The sequence below is a fragment of the Culex pipiens genome, chromosome 2 (assembly GCF_016801865.2).
Source record: "Culex pipiens pallens isolate TS chromosome 2, TS_CPP_V2, whole genome shotgun sequence".
Classification (NCBI taxonomy): domain Eukaryota; kingdom Metazoa; phylum Arthropoda; class Insecta; order Diptera; family Culicidae; genus Culex; species Culex pipiens.
The window spans coordinates 126622508-126646762 of record NC_068938.1 but is presented as its reverse complement, the minus strand read 5'-3'; the positions used below and the strand labels follow the sequence as shown (position 1 = coordinate 126646762).

General features: G+C 34.8%; 1 protein-coding gene and 1 pseudogene across 6 annotated transcripts in view; one reads left to right on the top strand and one right to left on the bottom strand.

The window, feature by feature from the left end:
* Positions 1-24255, bottom strand: part of LOC120412548 (disco-interacting protein 2) — a 209772-nt gene that overhangs the window by 154101 nt on the left and 31416 nt on the right. The window lies entirely within an intron of this gene.
* Positions 1-24255, top strand: part of LOC120412543 (double-strand break repair protein MRE11-like) — a 41281-nt pseudogene that overhangs the window by 6337 nt on the left and 10689 nt on the right.

Genomic DNA, 24255 nt, shown 5'->3' with positions numbered 1-24255 from the left:
GGAGTCCCGAGTTATAATAACAAATGTTTACGGTAGTCGGGCATGTACGTGTGTCAAACACGTCCTGACCTGTTATCCCTTTGCCCAGTTGTTGCACTTACATCAATTTTCAGGGAGTGACAAGATAGCACGACAAGATTGAAACTACTTTCATATTAAAAGTGACAAACATTTTCGGAGCTTTTTTGGATTATTTTGAATACCTCCGGATTTAAATGTAATTTTGGGGATCTATGAAGGTCAAAAGGTGAGAAATTTTTAGCTGCACAAAATGGCGTTCTTAACTCAATTTGGCCCAAAATGCATGTGCGACAAGTTAGCACGACAGCGACGAGTTATGGAATATAGCAAAATGCGTTTTAGTCAGAGTGTCAACATGTAGATTTTGGATCAAAAATAGATCAAACTTATCTGTTTTCTGATCCTTCTACACAATTAAAAATGTTCGTAGAATTTTTAAACTTAAAGGCCATTTTTTTATTAACTTAAAGAACTTGAACGAAATCCATAATTTTCCCTTTTAGAAATGTTCAAAGTATCTTAAAAATCATTCATTTTAACTTGTATCTAAATCTATGTAACATAAGACAATTTTACGTAAATTGAAGGTACAGTTTCACTCCAACCACGGGAATCGATTAGGAAATCACCTGTAAAGCGTGTGCCTACGTGCCTAATGTTGGCACCCACTAATTATGCACTAGGTCAACTCCAAAGAAGGGCGGCGAATATCTGTTTGTTGTTTACGACTTTTGCGAAAGACTCGACACTGGCTGTGACCCATTGGCAAAAATGTGCAACAATCGTCTGGCGCAACAATGAAGGTGAAATCGAGTCACTTAAGGGCATCGTGCGAAAACAGTGCTCACCTTGTCGCGGAGATTTTTTTCTATATGAAAAAAGTGCGTTTCTGAAGTTACTTCCATCCGCATGGTTGCCTTCTTGCGTTATTACGAAATTCCAACGTATCTGTTACGCGCGTGGGAAAAGTGTCTGCGACTCGCTGGTACAATGTTGATATCGTTGGAACCATTCCTAACTAGAATAGTTGAAGATAAAATGAGGAAAGTTTTCTTTTTATCGCATTTAACCTCGATCATGCTTCACAAAACTTTCTGTTTCTTTGAAAGACTTTTAGGACCATGTTTGAAAGCAAAACTTTTTTCTTCAATTTCCTTTCGAATGAACAAACTCGTCAAGATTCCCCCGATACGATTCACTGTATTCTAACAATTGCACGAACGTGCCTTCAAGGTAGGAGTTTGGCCCGAGTCAAACTTGTTTGCCGATTTCATCTCACACTATGGCTAATTCGGCACCACCTCGATTACCTCGAGAAAGCTTCCATTTTTCGACTTCGAAGCAAGATTTCCATTCTGAGATATCCGCGCGCTGTTGCATGAGAATGAGTAAGTTGTTCAACACGTGCTACCTTTTTCCTGTTCTTTGCTAGGATCGTGGGCCCAAGTGGCAAGTGGTTTGGCCGACCCAAACGTGAGTTCCAATTTTTAGTGGCCCCAACAAACCTTGCGCGAGGGGAAACAATCAACAAACACAGAATATTGCGCCCAGCATCAGCTGAACAGTGTTAGTGTTTCCCCGATCTGGTCGAACCGGAGCTCGAATGAATTTATTTATTTTTTATTCCTTCGTGTGTACCGTGAAGTTTGCCGTACATATGCTGCACATGGGATCGAATGGCTCCCCTCAGTTCTTCGTGAGTGTGGTTTTTTTTGTCAGACAGTGTTTCCATCTCTTATGTACCCACTTTGTCGAAACACAGAAACTGAAACAAACACATAAGACAAGGTCGAACCAGACAAAAAAGGTCAAACATAATTTCGAGAGTTTGTGTGAGTGTGTGTTTTGTGAATATATGCTGATGTCGAGCAAAGGTGAACGAATGAAGCTTTTTTTTGGGTCTAATATTGAGCATAGTTTCAGGGATGGTGCTTTACGGTATTTCCAAACTCGTTATCAGTAACTCTCTCTACCAAATTTTTTGTTCGTATCAATTGTTCATATACAGTAAAAAGAAATATCCTTGGAGGTTGAAAAATTTAGTAACAAAGTAATTGAAAGTATTCGACTGATAACAATACTTTTCAAAAGTTGACAAAATGCTCAAAAATTTTTATTTCTGTAATTTGTTGATTCGACAACTGGATCTCCAAGACAAGTTACCCAAAAAACAAAATTTATAACGTTTATTTTTCCATTTACAATCATAAATGCAAAGACGAAGATTTGCTACGGGTTTTATGAATGATCCATTACTTTACCCAGGGACCAGGACCCGACGGAATAGCACCTGCATTCCTAAAGAACCTTGCAGAAGAATTGACATTTCCACTGCATCATCTTTTCAACATGTCAATAAATACTGGAAAATTCCCACAAACATGGAAAAAGTTTTTTTTGGTGCCTATTTTCAAGTCAGGCCCAAAATCAGACATACGTAATTATCGCGGAATTGCCCTTTTGTCTTGCATTCCAAAATCTTTCGAATCTATTATAAATGAAAAAATCTTTCAGCAAGTAAAAAACCGCATCACATGTAAACAGAACGGCTTTTTTAAAGGCCGCTCTACTAGCACCAACCTTTTAGAATTTGTAAATTTTACACTGAATGCAATGCATAATCGCAATTTCGTAGAAGCAATTTACACAGACTTTAGTAAGGCATTTGACAGAATCGACATACCATTATTAATCTTCAAACTGCAGAAAATTGGAATTCAACCGAACCTTTTGGAATGGCTTAAGTCATATTTGACTAAGCGCGAACAAATTGTTCGCTTCCAAAATGTACTATCGGAATCAATTCACGTCACCTCTGGGGTTCCGCAAGGATCCCATCTAGGACCTCTTCTTTTCATCTTGTATGTAAACGACATTTCCTTCATTCTTAAAAAAATTTACGTACTTGTATATGCAGACGACATGAAATTGTATATGGAAATAGGAAATGCCAATGACAGTCATGTATTCCAAAACGAAATTAATCTTTTCTACACATGGTGTAGTAAAAGCCTACTCCAATTGAATGTAAAGAAATGTAATTCCATTGCCTTCAGCAGAAAACATGAAACACCAAACATAACAGTATTATTAGGAAACCAACCAGTAGAAAAATGCAAAGTAGTACGTGATCTAGGTGTCATCCTAGACTCACAACTAACTTTTGTAGAACACTATAACACAATAATAAACAAGGCAAAAAGTACATTAGGCTTTATAAAGCGCTTTGCATTCAACTTCCAGGACCCGTATACTATTAAATTACTCTATATAACGTATGTCAGGCCACTCTTGGAATACTGTAGTATCGTCTGGAATCCATACTATGCCGTACACCAAGCACGTATTGAATCTGTCCAAAAACAATTCTTACTGTACGCACTACGTAAACTTAACTGGACTGCATTTCCTCTCCCATCGTATGAAGCACGCTGCATGCTCATAAACATACCATCATTATAAGAACGTCGTAAATTTGCCATGCTCTCTTTCATCAACGACATTATTTCTCAACGCATACAGTCAGCAGCATTATTTTCAGTAATACGCAATAGTATTCATGAACCAAGCCGTACTCTTAGACATTCACCACTTTTTAGAATAACTGCATACACGACAAATTATTTAAAAAATTCGCCATTAAATCAAATGATGCGCTTTTATAATGAAAATTCACAGTTCATACATATCGACATGTCTAAACCGGAACTACGAAAAAATCTGTACAATAGAAATAATATCTAGTATGTAAGAAAATTGTAAGTAGTCTACATAAGCTTGACGAATAAACAATTAGAAAATTAATCACAACAAGGCCTCTACTGCTCGTTATTGGCATAATTGAAAATTCGTCAAGGCAAATTTCACATCTAGATTAAATTTTCAATGGATCCTATCTGCACAGGAAATCAATAGCACATAGGTTGTTTTGAACATGTATTCCAGACTTTTTTTTTGGATGCTAGTTTTCCCATCAGCATCCAAAACATTACAGAGCAATTCCATGTCAAATAGGGAATCGGTTGTACCCGACCCTCTCCGATTTCAATGAAATTTTGTAGACATGTTATCCTAGGCATATATAAGCAATTTTTGTGTATATGGAGCCAGTTACACTCGATAATGACATTTGAGAAGGACGTAAGTGCTTTCAATATTTTTGTATTTCGTAATTTAAATATTGCTGTATCTCGAAGCCGTTGCATCGTATCAAAAAGTGGTCAAAGACAAACTTGTAGGAAATTTGACGGGCTTTCCGAAAAAAATACACTGAAAGAAAAAAAAAACTCCACTTCAATGAGATTTTTTGATTTTTAAGTTTAAATGCCAAATTTGAAAGTGAGCCCACGATTTTTTTGATGGTTTTTGGCAATTTTTATATTACAGAGTTAATTTTTCAGTCTCGAAAATATTTTTACCGGAAAGCTCATCCAATTTCCCATAAGATTGTCTTTGACCACATTTCAATTGGATGTATGGGCTTACAGATATAAGCTAATTTACTATCCAGGTTACTATACTACACTGAAAAAATTTTATGTTTTCAGTTATGAACAATGTAATTTGCTTATATCTGTAAGCCCATACATCTAATTGAAATGTGGTCAAAGACAAACTTATGGGAAATTGGATGAGCTTTCCGTTAAAAATATTTTCGAGACTGAAAAATTAAGTCTGTCATATAGAAATTGCAAAAAACCATCAAAAAACCTATTTTTTCAACATTTTTATTTTTAAAACCGCTGTAACTTCACAAGGATTGGACTTAGGACAATGGTCAATATGGAGACTTTTATGTAAAATATGGAGACTTTTATGTAAAATTGTCTGGAGAATCGATTCCCGTACTCGGATTTTGAAAATTTTGACGTTTAGAGCACTTTTCAAAAAAACAGTATCAGTAAATGATTTTTGTACTTTTTAGGTGAGTTGCTCCATCCTGCATTTTTCGTGAGACTTTTTGTAACATCTTAGACTATTTTCACAAAAAATTTGAGCGAAAAAAAATCGTGGGCTCACCTTCAAATTTGACATTTAAACTTAAAAATCATAAAATCTCATAAAAGTAGAGTGTTTTTGTCTTTCAGTGTATTTTTTCGGAAAGCCCGTAAAATTTCCTACAAGTTTGTCTTTGACCACTTTTTGACACGATGCAACGGCTTCGAGATATAGCAATATTTAAATTACGAAAAACAAAAATATTTAAAACACTTACGCCTTTCTCAAATGTCATTATCGAGTGTAACTGGCTCCATGTACACAAAAATGGCTTATATATGCCTAGGATAACATGTCTACAAAGTTTCATTGAAATCGGAGAGGGTCGAGAAAAAAGTACCTAAAAAATTACTGTTTTGGGCTGGAATTGCTCAACACTATTTTGAGAGAACTTCAATGGGTAATTCTCTACCAACTCACACGAAATCAGGAAAAGTTGCCCCGACCCCTCTTCGATTTGCGTGAAACTTTGTCCTGAGGAATAATTTTTGTCCCTGATCACGAATCCGAGGTCCGTATTCAGATTTCTCGTGACGGAGGGGCGTAACGACCCCTTTTATTTTTGAACATGCGAAAAACGAGGTGTTTTTCCATAATTTTCAGCCTGAAACGGTGATGAGATATAAATTTGGTGTGAAAAGGACTTTTATGTAAAATTGTACGCCAGTTTTGATGGCCAGTTTGATTCCGAAAAAACGTATTTTTCATCAAAAAAACACTAAAAACGTTCAAAAAACTCTGACATTTCCCGTTATATAACTGTAAAATTATTTGAAACATGTCATTTAAAGGGAAATTTAATGTACCGTCAATGGGGGTGACATTGGGTCTGGGGGGTGAGATTGGGTCAAAGTGATTTTTTACGGATTTTACCATTTTTCAGGTTATTCTCAATGAAACTGAATTCTGTTAAAGGGGTTGTGTAGGGGACATCTTATGATGACTTCGCTGAAAAAATCTCGTTCCTAGAACAAATCCTGTTATTTTGGCAGATGTCTAAAGTTGGGGTACGTTTTTGGCCAAAAATGACCTCTCGAAAAATCATTTTTCTAATATTTTTGTTAAAATTGCTCGAAAACTACCCAAATGTTTGAAAATCTCCACTTCAAACACTGTAGCGTGTCAATACGATTCCCTCGAACAAGAAACGCTGTTGGATGACTTGTTTTTACCATATCGTTGTATTTGAGCATCATTTTAGTTTCATTTGACCCAATGTCACCCCCTCTAAGGGGTGAGATTGGGTCAATTTTCAAACTATTGGCATTTAAGGTAGTGTTCATCAAAATCCACCATATTTTGGGAAAATGTTAGTAAACTATCTAAGAACAAATCTACGTTGAAAGATTTTCGATGTTATTTAAATTGTTTTTGTTATTAAGAAATTTCGAGAGGTGTATCGTTTTTTGACCCATAGTCACCCCCACTGACGGTACTTTTTGAATCTTCATTAACCCAGAAGGGTAATTTTTTTCATCTAGAACAAAATTTTTCATTTTAAAATATCGAGTTTTTCTAACTTTGCAGGGTTATTTTTTATAGTGTAACAATGTTCTAAAAAGTTGTAGAGCAGACAATTACAAAAATGTTGATATATAAACATAAGGGGTGCTTTTAACCTTCACGAGTTATCGCGATTTTACGAAAAAAAAGTTTTAAAGTTACTAATAATTATCTTTGTTTTTTTTTATGTAAAAATAGTCTTAGATGTCATTAACAATTATTTAATAAACACATTTCATTGCCACATAACAAAAAAAAATAACACATTTCATTGCAACAGAACGAAAAAAAAAACAAAAAATGAAGTGAGTTACCGTAAACCGGGGGACTTTGATAGGTTTGAGATTTATCCGCATAATTAAAAAAATAAATTAAAAACGTACAGAATGTTATGGAAATATGCTGATGGTGTTAGAGAAGTGTTCATAGCACTTCAAGAAGAAGTTTTCATTGAATTTTTAAAAGTTTAAAAAGATATTCAACTATAATTGAGAAAATGTTGATGAAAAGAATTATTTAAATTTTGTCAAAGTGTCATGATTTTCTCAATAAAAATGATTTCGAATCAGAACGTAATGCATTCTTTGGATTCTTTGGACAATTTTCCAGTAGGAAAAGGTAAAATAAGTTTGTAAACAATAAATATAATGTGTTTTTGAAACATAATTTAAAAAACTCCAAATGTATGAACATTTTAAGTAGAACAAGGTTCACATAAAATGAGAAAACTTTTTATTCGTGCTTCAAATTCAGTTGAAAACGCTATATGAATCGATAATTTTATGAACAAAACAAGTTTATAAGAATTTGAGGTTAAATTCTGACTTTTGTATGTATGTTGATAAAAAGCTAATAAACTTGGTTAACAAAACATATACGTTGATATATTTTTTTTTTATTAAAAACTATATCAGCAATTTTAGTAATAATACATTTGTCGCAAAAAAAATTGAACACCTTAAATCTAATTTCAAAGTCACCCCTGAATTCAAAATAAGAATTTTCAATGCAACTATTTTTTAAAACACTATTGAAAATGCATTTTTCCAAAAATAGTGCATGGACCTTGTGTGGCCTATCTCAGTACATATTTTGAAAATAAAAATATTGAAACAAACCTTGAAAAGAATTCCAAAAATAAATTTAAATTATTTTTATAGAAAAGGCTGAAATTTTCCCAAATGTTTAATTTTTTAACATTCAAAATCGATCCAATACTTTCCGGAATATAAGAAGTTGAGAAATGACACTGAATATGTAAAACTTATGTTTCTCCGAATTTTAATTTGATGAAATATTATCTTTTCCAAGTGTCATTTTTCAACCGTGATATTTTCAAACATCTCCGGCTGTAAATTTGATTTTAATAGACATCACACCGTCTTTTCAGACTGAATTTACTAACTAAACGGGACAAACACAGAACACCCAGAGGAGATGGGCGGGAATCGAACCCGGGCCCCTTAGCACACATGAGGGATCGGCAGCCGAAGCCGCTAACCACCGCTCCACGGGGTCCTCGCATCTTAAAATGATTTTTTGCAGTCAATATTCAATACTTTCGATTTACAAAAGCCAAAATTTTTCAAAAAATATATCTTTTACACCAGATTTTGCACCATCGCAAAAAATGTCTTTTTCAGATCCCTAAAACAATAAATATTGTCGAAAAACTAAAAATACCTATTTTGGAAACACAGCTTTTAGCGATAAAAATTGTTCATGAATCGTTGTTCTCGACTGTATAACGCAATTAAGTTGTTTTTCGGCTCAGCAGTCAGAGAAAAATTCAAAAAAACCCAATCCCCTAAAGAAGACGACATATTGCGTCGAAACGTCGGAATAAAAAAGAAAAAAAAACTACAAGTTTTTGAATTTTTCTCTACTGCTGAGTTCAAAAACAACCTAATAAAATTGTATCTGGAAATTTTGTTTTATTTGTAATCTTTTTTCTGAAAAGTCCGGATCATCCATCACCTGCAATTTTTCCGTAGACGCCAAATCTATCAGAAAATCCCTTCACAAGATACAATTTTTCGAACATTCTCATGCAAATTTTGTTTGCAAAATTATATGAATTAAGTAATGATGCAAAATGGCTACTTATTCTTCTGACGTAGAGAATCGAATGCATGGGCAAATTTTCATCAAACTAAAATAAAAACATTGAAATCTAAAAAAATTGAAATTTTATAGAATTATTCATATATTATGCTGTAGACAGCATGCATGCACTTTCACTCCAAAATTTGGAACAATCCCAAAAATGACTGCGCTGGATCCAAATTGGAGTTCCAATAAAACGCGACGTTTTCGTCAAAAACGAAAGCAGCGAAAGGAAGACATGCATATCACAATAACAATTTGAACTTTGAAATCGAAAACCAAAACACGATAATCCGCTGTCAACTCTCCGCCGGTATCAAAACGTACGAAACCATAAAACATCCATCCGATAGCCATCAAAAACCCTTCAAAATGCACCGGGAATGAGTAGGTATGTGCGCTGTCCCAAATAATGGGCCAACCTTATTGTTTATAGAGCGATTCCGCGTCAAACTAAAATCACTCTCCCTGACGTTGAAAACAAACGAGAAGGGGGAAAACCATCCCTATTAGATCGCATCGCGGCTGCCGAGTGCTGCATCGGAACCAACCGATGATTGACGACCAATTAACTGTAAAGTGTTTTGATTTCTGCTTCGGCCGATCGTCGTGCGTGTGTTCCACTTTAGGTCTCGTGCATCCCGAACGAGAAACACACGAACGTGTGCGACGATGATGGAAAATGCGTCGCCGTTGTGCTATCTTGATACATTTTAGTTGTTGGTCAAAATTGATTTATATGAGCTCTGTTTTGTAAGCACATAATTAAAATTCAATTTCTAACGCATGTGCGACCAAAATCAGACATTAATATTTTATATTGCTTACTACATTAAACAAATGGTTTTGTCATAGACATTACCAAAATGGCGTAAACATACTTGAAAATGTCGACGTCATATTAAATGTTGTCCTCGGTATTGATTCCCGAAATTTTTCCAAATATTGCTAAAAGTGTCCCTTTTATGCAGTTTCCTCGGGGCCTCGTGACCATTCTAAGTGTGATTAGATACTTAAATCGCTTGTCCTGAAAGAAGAAGTCCGTAACAAAAATTTGGATTGACACTGAAAACCATGTCAAAATAGGCACTTGTTATTGTTTGCAGTACGTGCTAACTTTCACGTTTATTTACATCAAAATGCGTTTTCCCCCGAACCGCCAAAGTGCAACGTGCGTCAAAATAACACAACGACGGCGGAGTTTGTGTGTCCGCCTCTATAATAGGGGCAGCTCGCACATGTTTCGAATGTACACACGTACATCAGCATAAACTCGCGCGCTGATGCTCCCGGACGACAGGTACAATACAAACTTGACCACTGTTTTTGATATGATTTTATGGATGCAATTGACAGCAGCAGCAACGTCGACACGTACACGTAAATATGCGGCATGTTCGAAAAAGTAACTGTTGTATCCGATGACATTAATACTGATTCGTTCGTTTTTTCTCCTCTGATTCTGATGTTTTGTTATGAATGCTTTTCAACCCAGCTCAAATTTGGTGGCGGTGAAATGTGTCGCGGTTCGACGATTTGAATGCTAATGATCGGTGGGGAGGGAGCCATTTGAATGCCAACGAAATGGTAATTGACTTTGAATGGATTGGGAATCTTGGACAAGCATTATTATTTCAGCTTTATCGATAAGATTGATTTGATTGAGCAGTATTGGTTTTCATTTTTGATTTCATGTCATGTATGATTTTTAGTTTGCTGCTTTATAAGTCAATACCGGCGCCCTCCAAAAAACTACCCGGGCAGGTGGAAATAACAAAACTGAGGTCATTCCAATAACAAGTCCTGTTAAAATATCATGATCATCGGTAAAGAGAAGAAAAAAAAATAACATCCCCAACACTTGGTGTAAAAATTGTTATTGAACAGATCTTATGAGAAAGTAAGACAATAACAACTCAAAGTATGGAATATGGAAATTCATTCAATCATTGATCGCGTTATTCATGTGATATTCCAACTTTTAAAAAACAATCATCAGTCATAACTCATAACCTAGTTCGTTATTATTTTTTGTTGTTGAATTTTACTTTAACAATGGGAAAATTTTGAACAATTTTTCATAACCCAATTTGTTATTATTTTGATTTTGCTAATTATTGCCAAATGTTTGGAATTTTTTTACCATTTTTATCAAGGACATTAATTTGGCCATAAAATGTGGTCTTTATACCAAAACTTTTATTAAAAGTGAAACATTTTAAAGTTGATTTTTTAAATTATTGATTAACCCACCCCCCACCCCCCACCCCCCTAAGAAAATCAACAATATGTTCGAAAATTTGCTAAGTGTCCGTAATCCAATTTGTTATTATTTTACAAAATATGGCAAAAACTCTGTTAAAATTTTCTAGGTCATTATTTTGGGCATGAAATGTGGTCTATATATCTAAACTTTTTCTGAAAAGTAAAAAAATTAGAAAGTTGATTTTCTAAATTATTGATATACTCCCCTAAGGAATTCAAAAATATGTATGAAAAAAAATAAGTGTCCATAACCCAATTTGTTTTTATTTTATTTTGCTAGAACAGGCATTATTTCCGCCACGAAAAGTGGTCTTTATACGAAAAGTAAAAAAAAATGAATGTTGAAAGATATACCCCCCTAAGGAAATCAATAATTTGTTCGAAAAAATATCCCAACCAATTTTGTCAGTGAAATGTCGTATTTGTTTGAAAGTATTTTCTTATAATTTTTGATATATCAATAGTTAAAGGAATCCAACAGTTTGATCGAAAATGCTGAACACACGAAATATTTGTTTTGTCGCTAAAATATTCAAATATTTTGGTTATTTGCTTAATTGGATATTTTGCCTACTCTGCTAAATTTTACATTTTTTCAAATGTTGAACAAATTCAAATGTTGAACAAAATTTATAAGCCGTCACCCAATGTTTACTGATTTTATGCAGGATTTGAAAATATGTAATACAGTCGACTCTCTGGCTGTCGATCTTCTCGATATCAATTTTGCTCCATTTATCGATGAATTCTTCAGTCCCTTCAATCTGCATACTCCAATTCTCTTCATTCCTCGATATTTTCTCTTTTCTTCTGTTTGTTTTAAAAATCTCTTCCGGTTGTCAATAATTTCACTTTCTCATGGCTTGCATAGACATTTATCTTCGCGAAACGAAGCTTTGAAGCGTGTTTGACATACCGTAAAACGGGGTGACTTTGATAGCCGGGGTGACTTTGATAGGTTTGAGATTTTTCCGCAAAATGAAGAGTACAATTAAGATACGTACGGAATTGTTTAGAATCATACTGACCGTGGTAGAAAAGTGTTCAAAGTACCTCAAAAAGAACTTTTCATAAAATTTTGAAAAGTTTAAAAAGTTAGTTTACTATAGTTAAGAAAATTTCGATGAAAGTCATTATTTTTAACTTCTCAAAGTGTCATGATTTTTTCAATGAACACGATTTTGAATCGGAAAACGGCATGCATTTTCGGATTCTTTGGACAATTTTCTACTAAGAGAAGGTTAAATAAGTTTGTAAATAATAAATAATATGTGTTTTTGCAACACAATTTAAAAAAAATCTCCAAATTTATAGGCAATTTTAGTTGAACAAATTTCATGTAAAATGTGAAAATTTGTGATTTGTGCTTTGAATTCAGTTTTAAATGCAATATAAATCGATAATTTCAAACACAAAACTAGTTTTAACAAATTTCAGGCAAAATTCAAACATTTTAACAATTTTACCTAAAATTTGTTTGTATTTTGTTAAAAAGCTTATAAACTTAGTTAACTAAATACAAACATTGATTTTTTTTTCTTAAAAACTTTATCAGCTACTTAACCCAAGCAACACACTTTGTCAGATAAACGTATTTCCTAACTGGTTGTATAACCAATTCGCCTCGTTATCACAACTTGTTCTACAACTTCTGTGAACTGGAAAAAGCGCATTTTTTTTGTTGTATAACTTGCCAGAAAAAGATGCAAGTTATCAGAGTAAGTTGTACAAATGTATCTGACAACACTGTGCTAGCTAACAAGAGATTCAACGAAAAAAAGGGGGCGTGGTTAACGGCTGTGCTGTCAAATCAAAGCGCACACTGGAAAGGAAAGTTAGATAGAAAACAGCTGTCTAACCGTCGACTAACTTACATGTAAACAAACGTTTCCTATTAGAATTTCAATCAACGACGAAGCTAATGAAAAAAGTACGCTTGTTTCTGCAAGATTTATTTAAAAGAATTCGAAATTGAATTAAAATAAAAAAAGAAAAAAAATCATGGCGCGCATGTGATTGGGGTGAAATTTCTGCATAGCGAACTTTAAGATTCCACGACAGGTCCAGGCGCTCTTCCGCATTGCTCCACGGGGCTTCATAGTAAATAAGCTAACCTAATCGTCAATAAAAAGGTTGCTGTCTGTTTTGTTAGCTAAAGAACGAAGGCTGTCATTGGAATTGAAGTTATATAAGTTTGTTTCAAGGCAGTTTTTAAAACTCCATTGTATAACTTTGTTATAACAAACCGTTTCAACTGTCATTTCGATTACCGTACCACGGAGTAATATTGAAAATCGGTTTGATTTTGATTTGTCGTTTTCTCTATCATAAACTCTATAAGCTGATAATTTTTGTAGCTTTTACCAGCGATATGTTCACAAATGAATCGGTCAACAATCAAAACTATTGTAATCTTCAATGAATAAACATTATTGAAACTCTAAATTCCTCATGTACAAATTTACACCACCTTACAACACGCAATGTCAAGTTGAATATGTATGTTGAGCATCAGTTATATAATCTATTCTCCGATAACATTTGTGTAACAAAGCGAGAAAACCTAAAGTTAATTATAGAATGGTTGGCCACGCCCATTTTTCAGAAGATGCCGTCACATGACAATGTTGGATAAGCAGTGAAACAAACAGTGCAATATTGTTTTTATTCAACAAACTGTTTTCGAGTCAAACATTGAGAGAACAGCATCTTGGCATATCAGCACTTGGACGTTCAATTACAGCTCATAAAAAGTGTTTTCGAGTGAAATAAAGTGATAAATAGCTTAATAGGAAGTGAGCAAGTAAGTTTCTATCAAAAGTGTTCCAAAATAAATTGTTTTAATAGTGAAAATCAGCAAATTGGATGGAGTTAGGAGCGAGTGCATATTCCCTATGTTGTGTGTAAAAGTTGGAAAAGAGTAAAGTTGACTGTGTTTTAACACTTGTATGGCACACGTCTCATGAGTTACATAAGTCAGTTATACAAGTAGTGATACAAACTGATATTTAACTAACGTTGACATTTTTTCTCGTATGTTGATCCAAAACAGCTGTCTAACTATTATTCAACAGTTGACAAGTTATGAGTGCTACTTGGGAAGTAATGGTACATTTAACGAACAAATAAAGTTTGAACATCTAAAATATGATTTTAACAAGAAACACTATGACTATTAAAGTCACCCCATTTAATTTAAGAATTTTTAACGTAACTATTTTTCTAAACACTATTGTAAAAACTTTTTTTCCAAAAAAGTGCATGGACTTTGTGTGGCCTACCCCAGTACATGTTTTAAAAATAATAATCTTGAGAAAAACCATAACTGTTGGAAAATATTCCAAAAACAAATTGAAATCCTATCAATGTCACCCCGGTTTACGGTAAGTTTGTTTTAGTTTGCTGGACGTTGCCATGATTCTCTCCCATAGCTGGGTATCAAGAAAAAAAAATTCAATCGAGTCTTCCTTTTGCATCGTTCTGTAAACTGATGATTCTCTTCCTCGACGGTCCCTTGGATATTGACAACCAGAGAGTCGACTGTATCTAATTGGAACCAAGCAATAATATTAAAAATTTATAATTATCTTATCTAATAATAATCTAATAATAAGAAATCAATATCAATACCAGTTATTTACTAGCGCAAAAAAAACATATCTCACCAATGCCAAATTGAGTTATCGGGAAGTTTTTTTTCTCTGTTATCGAATTATTCTTGTAATAATGTTTGATAACAGAATGAGGTTTTTTTTTCGAACAAAACTCTGTTGTTATTTTGTGTTATTATAACAGCTAAATGGGTGTTTTAAAATCAAGTTCTGACCTCCTGACAATAACAAAACTTGAACTTTTTCAGTTATTTCCACCTAATCAGGTATGTAGTTCTACGAAATGCCTTCTAAGGGGTCGTGCATAAACCACGTGGTCTTTTTTTCGAGAATTTTTGACCCCCCCCTCCCCCCTCATGGTTTTTCGTGGTTTCACGCCAAACCCCCCCCCCTATATGGCCACGTGGCTTTTTTCTCCCAGGTGAAAAATCTTTAAAAAAAATAAGTATACATTTCAAAAATGTTTATCCACAAATGATATACCGTCAGTGGGGGTGACTTTGGGTTAAAAACTGATATTACTGTTGTTATTTTAACATAATGAAAATCTTTCAAATTATGTCGAAATAAACAATGTTAGGAAATGTTCTTGAATGATTTATCAACATTTTTCCAGCATATGGCTAAGTATAATCACACCGTTTATAAAAGCCAATCGTTTTAAAATTTACCCAACCTCACCCTTAGAGAGGATTACATTAGGTCAAATAGAAAAAAAAATTATTGTTGTTTAGCTTTTTGAATTAATGCATTATCAAAAATTTATCTAAGACATTGTTTGTATGTGCTGTAAAACCATTAAAGACAATTTAATAATTAAAACAAACAGAAATTCAATAAAAGTATGAAAAAAATATTACACTGCAAAGTTTGAGGTAAATTTAAATGTTTAATTATTTTTTAACTGCAAGAACTATCCATAAGTAATTTGTGTAAATCAAGCATTTAAGATAGCATTGAATTCATTTAAAAAATCATATGATAACAGTATAATAACTTATCGATATGGTACAGAAAGTAAAAAAAATCACTCAACAAAACAAGAAACTTAGTAAAACATATGTATCCAAACAGTTACTTGGTTATAAACTTAAGGCCAAAATTATGAAATAGCAATGCAATTAAATGCATTCAAAAAAAATATGCTTTTAAAATTTAAGCTTATTTGTAATATAAACAGCATTCACGATTTAATTAAAATGCGGTTTTAAATATTTTCATGAAAACAGAAATAATAAATAAAAAAGTAAAAAGTTTTGTTTATGTTTTTTTTATTTTAATGAAAATGTCTAGTTTTAAAAACTCCTAGTTAATATTTATTTTATTCCAAACATTCATCAAAATCCAAACTAAGGCAACATTTCTTTTTTAATTAGGCATGATTGATTCCATTGATTCAGTGTGTCCAAAAAAAGTCGAGTTGTGTCATTTATTTCTCCATACAAGAGTCTATACAAATTTAGAGGTTGTACATACAAAAGTTATGTGAATATACCGATTTCGTGTCTTTGGCAAAGTTGTAGACAACGCGCTAAAAATAATTATTTTAGTCATGGACGGCCAAATTGTTTAAGTGTACAATTTGCAAACATTTTTATAATTTCATAAAACTCTTACTCTTACTTTAAATTGAATATGCTATCGAAACGTCGTCTACGATTTAAAAATTTTGATCCAACTTTTGGTTGTTGAGAATTTTTCCTTAAAACATTGAAAAAAAATTATTAAATATTAGTTGTGTTTCCAATCATCTTTGAAATTTTTAACACTGAGACGCCAAACGCATGTCTAACATACACGGATTTGCAAGCCTCCCTAAAAAGTTGGAACTCTCAGGTTTTCGTGCTTGTCTCCGCGAAATTTTGGTCGATTTTTATTTACAAGAGCAAAAAAAAGTTGGAACGACGTTTTTTATCGCATAAAGCACAAATTTGATCAAATCGAGTTCTGCAAAGTTTTAGTTTCATCTAGACATCTTAATAACTCACTAAAAAAAAATTGTCCCGATTGGTTGAGTTATGCCCGAGAATCAGCGAGATTTAATCACCGTTCTATCTTTTTTAAGTAGTTGGAACTTGGGAGTTGAAATGTTAATTTATAATGATCTTTAACGGCATGGTATTAATTTTTTCACAAATTGATATCGGCATTTGTAAATTAAAGAAGACTTATATTTTCAGGAAAGAGCACCTTTGGCCCCCTTTTTTAAATCTTTAAATTAATTATGAAATAAAAACAATGTTTGCTTGAAGTTCCTTTTTTTTCTAAAAATCCTTACAGCAAATGTTTGCCCATGTTTTTTTTTTAACTCAATGAAGTCTCTATTAATATAAAAAAAAACAAAAAAATACCTGCAACTCTGTCGAAGGTACACGACGTTTACGAGTATTACATACACAGAATTTTTTTTGTATAGTACTACGTGTATTTTGTGATTTTTTATTGGATAGTACTACGTGTATTTCATGAAATATTATGTAATATAACAATCCGAATTATGTAACCCATGGAGTTAAGGAATACCTTTTAGACCATCCAATTTTTTGGTGACGGGTTATTTCCTAATGTTAGACGTTTCAGTTGCAAATGTAGCAGTGAAACTAAAATTCTGCGCGATATTCCTGAAATTGGGGTTTTGAGTTTCTTTTTACTAAAAAATCATGTATGAAAGAGGAGAGATAAGATATAGTTTGTTTTTAGTGTCAAAAGAAAATCTTTCGATAAAAATTCTGCGATTACCTATAGGACCAATAATCACCATGGCTTAGATCTAAGATTTTTTAAATATTTTTTTTCAGAGAAACATTTTTAGACACTACATTTACAATTACAATACATATTTAGCCTTTTTCCATGTTACGAAAATCTTGTATAAATTGTCAGCAATATATTTTATTAAATTGTTCGAAAATAGAAATATTGAAGATAATTCCTATGCAGATAGGGCCTTTTGAAAATTTAATCGAGAATAATCTACTTTCAATGAAAATTTTCAAGCACATTTTTAGCTGCAAGATACCATAAACATAAAAAGGAAATTTAGTTTGCATTTTTTAAAGTATATTAACTTTGGATAATGTCTCTTTTTTTACAGCTTTTAAACTTTTGTATGAAGGAGTTACATGAGTATTAAAAAGTGATCATTCAACAACAAGTATTGATTTGAATCTGCCAAAAGATATAATTAAGTATTGAATTGAAAAATGTTGTGACATTCAAATATTAGTGATAATTCTAAACACAATAATTGTATGGAATTTAAGTTTAACAAAAAATGAGCATATTTTTTATGGTTTTTTATAGGAAATATTTTTTTTTTTGAAAGGCCACGTGGTCAGCCGTCGACCCCCCCCCTCCCTCCCCCCATGGCTTTTCATGGTTTTTTTCGATCGGATTTCGGACCCCCTCCCCCCCCCTAAGGAGGCCACGTGGTTTATGCTCGACCCCTAAGTGGTGATGCTATGGGGAGGACTTGAATCAAGTAGTAAAGTAATAGTACAATCCTGAAGACACATAAACAGTTCTATAACCGGACGCATCAAATGTTTTAAAACAATTATCACGTCTCAATCTCTTCAAATCGAGTAAAACTACATTTCTTTTCTCGAAAAAAGATCCAATTTGTATTCAACAATCCCTCGTCATTCTGCTATAAAATTGACCTCCACAATCGAGTTTAATATTGCAAAACACGACAACACGAAAACAATACCCAGCGAGTGCACAAATGGTCACAAGGCAGTGGCAGCCCATCGGCTGAGTGACACAGAACTGGGTCAAATCTATTATTTATTTATCTGAGTTTAATTTTCTCGATGAAACCAATTTCATTCCACAGAACGCCACGCCATATTCCCAGCGGAGAGCTTAGCGGCAGTTATGCTTTTTGCTGCTCTGCGATGCACTTTAGGGTTCTGCTGCCGTTCTAAGTGTGACTGCTGGAATGCAGGACGGTCGTCCCCGGGTTTGCCGCTGCGGTCGCCGAGTTGTGCCTAGCTTCAGGTTTATTTATTGTTGCACCCGCTGAGAGTGATTCCAGCATAGTTTATTAATCTCTTGAAGTTTATTTGATGTGAAATATTAAGTAGCGCCAATGAAACGACGTACGGGCACAATTTTCATCTCGCATTCCAGCGTTGAACGAACGATTTAAAATAAATAAATAAAAGTCTTGTTAAATGGGTTTACGACTTGTTAGTATAGCAAGATGAATATGGTACAAACTTCGTGAAAACAATTTCAGATTTGAGGGTACTTAACTCTAATTAGAACAATCTCCTTTACCACCTGAAAAGTTAGAGCACATAATCCAAAAGGTGAGCACGAACAACTCCGGGGCCTTAATTAGACCAGATTACTGATGCCATAAGCCGGTATCATCAGTCTGTCCCGAGGATGTCAAGTGGCGTAGGTAGGTAGAATGGTGGCCCGTATATGTGTGGAGTCTGAATGCTCGCTCAAACACTCAAACTCAGTCGAGCAAATGAATAATGCTCATTCTCGCGGGTAATAAGTTCTATGAACTTTGAGAATTACGTTTTTTGCCGTCTTCTCCAGGGTCCCTGGCTTAACTTCTGAACAAGTCGAATCTCGTTATTTTATTAAGCGAATCTTTCCACCTTCAAACTCTGAAATGTTGTCAAATTCTAATTAAACCCTTCCCAAATGTTTCGCGAGCAATGAACCCAAATGGCTTTTGTGTGCTGTTTGTTGCGGTGTCGACGAGCTTCTTTCTTTGCTTAACCAGCAGTCACTTTTTTCTCTCCATTGTAAATAGTTGGCAGCCATATTAGCAGCAGCAGTAGCAAGTAGCCCCAAGTGTGACACCACCATCATCTTCGTTGTCGGGGTCGTTATTTTTTAACTGACTCGGCGGCGGCGGCGGCTGCTGGAGACTTGACATAAAGATGGGAACGTGAGCGAGAATAATTGGGTTGTCGCCCGATTTTTTTGGAGGGAATGCCATCGGAAATGTTGGGAAGCTTGATTAGGCGTTTTTCGATTTATATCATGATTTGGGCATGATTTTTGGTAGACTTTTTTTTGCATACACTGAGATGCACAAATTCGCTTTTGGCAAGTTTTTTTTTCAATTCTTTTTATTATTCCAATCATTCATGATAATATTAGAATTTAATATTGCTAAATTGAAATGTTATCGTCAATTATCGAATTATTGCATTAAATTTTGATACAATATACTTTCATTTATACACATCGACTCAGAACAAAAACCAGAGCAAATGTATGTGTGTAAGGATTTTCATCACGCAATTTTGATTCTGATTATGCAATTTCCCTTACTAGCTTTAACTGGGATAATTTTGTCTGGATTTTTTTCCATTCAGTCCAGTTCGGGTCCTAAGCTTGGTATTGAAAATTGTGACACAGTACTTGTTTGGTAACTGGGCGTTATTTAACTTGGTTGCTTTTTAACTGGGCGCTCGATAAAAAGCAGAAAAACGTCAAAACACCAAAACAAACCGAAATGGCCGAGGGGTTAATGGATGCAAAATCATGTTCAATAAATAAAAAAAAACTTTTGGCAATCTGTTATTTAATTTCAAGCCACTTAAAGAAATATGAACATTAAGCATTGTAAATAAATTGGTGCAACTTTTATTATTATATTTCATCAGAAATATATTATGCGTCGGTTGTCCCACGTAATTTTTCGTTAATCCCAGTTAGCGAGCTGCATTCGGTTACTGGGCTACGTTCTCAACCCAGTTACCGAACAAATACTGAATTTACTTTAATTGTTTAATAGTTTTAAAACCAAACAATTTTGGTGATTGTTTAAAAAAGGATTATTTCCAGATGATCAGTTCCAACTTCTTTCTTTTTGCCTCACTGAAAAAAAGTTATAAAATCACTTTTGTGGTGGGATGTTAATCATGAAATTTTCACTCGATTGGCTCGACACTGGCTGAACCGAATTCCATAAGTCGCTATTGAAAATTATTAAGGGACCATCCATAAACCACTTGGAAAAACCGGCTCCATGGCTTAATGGTTGCGGCATCTGTCTCACAAGCAAAAGGTTCAGGGATCAAATCCCGGTCGGTACCTTTGAAATTTGGAATCAGGAATTTGAACTTAGGAGGTTGAGATTTCCAAAAAGTGTCCATGTGGTTTCTGGATGGTCCCTAAGTTTAGTGAAGTACTTAAAAAGTTATGCTTAGAAAGATTTTGGCTAGAGTTTGGAAGATTGTAAAAAGGGTGGTTTTTGTAAGGATTATGCGGTTCATATCAAGAGTTTTTTTTAGCATATAGGATATTAAAAAAAAACTCGAGGTACACCCCTGTTATTTTAGAACATGCGAAAAAAGAAGTGTTTTTCAAAAATTTGCAGCCTGAAACGGTGATGAGATAGAAATTTGGTGCCAGAAGGACTTTTATGTAAAATTGTACGCCCGATTTGATAGCGTACTAAGAATTCCGTATTTTTCATCGAAAATAACACTAAAAGATTTTTAAAATTTCTGGCATTTTTTGTTACTCAACTGTAAAAATTTTGGAACATGTCATTTTAAAGGAAATTCAATGTACTTTTCGAATCTACATTAACCCACAAGGGTCATTTTTTCATTTAGAACAAAATTTTTCATTATACAATTCCGTTTTTTAACTTTGCAGGGTTATTTTTTAGAGTTTAACAATGTTTTACAAAAATGTAGAGCAGACATCGTGATCAGGGACAAAAGATACCCCTTCAGACAAAGTTTCACGCAAATCGAAGAGGGATCGGAGCAACTTTTTCCGATTTCGTGTGAGTTGATAGAGAATTACCCAAATGACCTATTTAAAAGTCCTTTCGGATGAGCCAAAAAGATTGAAGTCTGACAACCCTATAAAAAGTTGTGAGAACTTAAATTTATTTATACACTTTGCTGATGCCGGATCTCAGACATTTCGATGAAAATGATTTCCGAATCCGTCGTGCGATCCATCGTTTAATGTATAATCAGGAGAACTTTTCAATAAAGTTAACAAAATTCAATGAAAATCATCATTGAATTATATAAATTTTGAGAAATTTAAAAAATTAAACTAAATACAAAGCATTATATGGTAATGATAAATTTTCTTTGAAAATTTGGCTTCACCTTTAATTTAGTCAAAAATAATTATTATATTGAGAGCATTCTATTTACTATGGAGTACAGTTGGATTATAAACATTTAAGCAGGCTGTCTTAAATCAATGCCGCTGTGCTCTTTTGTACTAAGAAATATTGTAATCTTTTTTAAAGTCAAACTATTGAGCATGAGCATGGTTGACTGCCAATGAGCTGCTACTCCGTTATTGACAGATCAGCTGAAGTTAAACAATGAATCAAAAATGATCAGTGGGAGCCAACCATCCGTTCACTGTTTAACCTCTGAAGATCCCTACTTTATTAGTCAATACCGGCGCCCTCCCAAGAAGCCTGCAGTTCAACGAAAGGGAGGAATGTTAGTCCGATAGTTGAAGTTGCAGACTCATCAAGCACATAGTTATATATACTTGTTGATACCGCTTGAGACCGTTGAATCCACAGCATCTCCTTCAAGCATCACGTGATTAATATTTTTTTGGGTTAGTAGGATAAGGTATTGGCTTTACGATGCCTCCCGAGCTACGGCGCTATGGGGAGGACTTTCATAACAGACCCGTCGGCGAGCCTTCCGAGCAACGGTGCTATGGGAAGGTCTTTCTGGTTAGCACACACAATCACTCACACACAGTTATTTTGCTCCACTATTAACTCGACGATCCAAATTGTCAGTGCGTCTTTCGATCATTATATAGAAATGGCTTTTTCACCGCAAATAAATAAAACCTCGAAAAATTTAAACACAATCCACCCGACGCCGTGCCTTCCGATCAACGATGATGTAAGAAGGGCTTTGAAAGTCACAAAAGAAATCACTTTTCACTCCGAATATTTTTTACGACCACGCGCTCCCTTTGTCAATTATGCACTCTCACCTTCAAATTTGACTTTTAAACTTTAAAATAAAAAAATCTCATAAAAGTGGAGTGTTTTTTTCTTTCAGTGTATTTTTTTCGGAAAGCCCGTCAAATTTCCTACAAGTTTGTGCTGGACCACTTTTTGATACGAGATACAGCAATATTTAAATTACGAAATACAAAAATATTTAAAACACTTACGCCCTTCTCAAATGTCATTATCGAGTGTAACTGGCTCCATATACACAAAAATGGCTTATATATGCCTAGGATAACATGTCTACAAAGTTTCATTGAAATCGGAGAGGGTCGAGAAAAAAGTACCTACAAAATTCGAGTTTTGGGCTGGAATTGCTCTAGTGTATTTTCTCCAACAGTGAGGAAATATTTATACATGCACGGAAATTACATTATTAAATACATGAACAAATCACTCGCCAACCCAAACCATCCACAGCAATCCGCTCCAGCATGTGCCCGGTGAAGCACAATTACATGACTCATCTCACTCCAACGGCCGGGGTCCGGCTCGCCACGATCAACCCGAAAGTCCGAAACAGGTTTCGTTTCGCTAAATTGAGATGATTCACTGGAATTGACACACAACATTCATTATCCAGCGGCGGATCATCGCGAGGCGAGATGGATCGTGCCAAAGCAGGAAAAGCCCATTCTAATCGAAGGCCTAGCTCAGCTCACTGCGGTGATGACTTGGACAAAATAGTGCTGCCAACAAATTGACTGCTGTGGTGTAGCATAACCGCAAAACGATTAATGGTAATCTGCTATCCGCAGAGTTGCAATCAGAAATCAAATTCAAACGAATAAAGAGCGTAATGACCGCGCTAGCGTCGAACCGAAAGTTACTCACTCACAAAGTTATGAGCTCAGGTTAGGGCTTCACCACCGACGACGACGACTCTGACAGCCAGGTTGAGCAAAACAAGAGCAAATAAACTGAAACTCACATACACACGCTTGTATGTGTGCCTGCTTCAGATTATGAAGAATGCGGTGGAAGCATACCGTTGGTTGTCCTTTCAACTAGACGAAAGACTTCATGCACGCACATCAACCGCCAAATGGGATTCTACACTCTCGTCAAGTTCAGGTTCAAAAGAAGCACTTTTCCTCTTTTTTTCCACTTAGCCCTTCTTTCCGACGGTTCTTCTTTTTGATACTCTTCAACGTTCACTCATATATATACGAACGTGTAAAATCTGTGCAAATGAGCTAAGCCTTTCAAGAGGCAGTGTTGCCAGAACGCCGAACTTTCTTTTGAGATTGCGTTGATTCTTTACGTGAAATGGCAACTTTCGAAATTAGTACTTCTGGCAGCACTGCCCTCAGGCAGATTCGCCGTGCTTGCAGTATTGTTTGATGAGCTGATTCTGGCTGTTTCGCTCGCATGATTCACGGTTGGATGACTTTTTACCACACACCAGAACATCAGCGCACTCTCGTCGTCGTCGTCGTCGCCGTGTAGGACGTTCTTGAGTTTAAGGTGGAGTGAGGTATTTACACCAACCACTTAAAAGTGTACCTCTCAGCGGTGGAGAAAGAGGACGTCCATTAGTTGGATTACATTAAAACATTCAAAAAGAAGATTTGCTACGTCATTCGTGGACGGCCCCACTATACCTTTGGCAGGGGTTCATCAGCTGATGAAGATGATGCCGGCGTCCCTTCGGTGACGCTTCGTCACTTCTCGTGTGTCTGTTTGAACACCAGGTCGCAGCATCATATCACGGATGTCAACGACCAGAAGCTTCTTCTTCTGTCGCTACACAAGGTG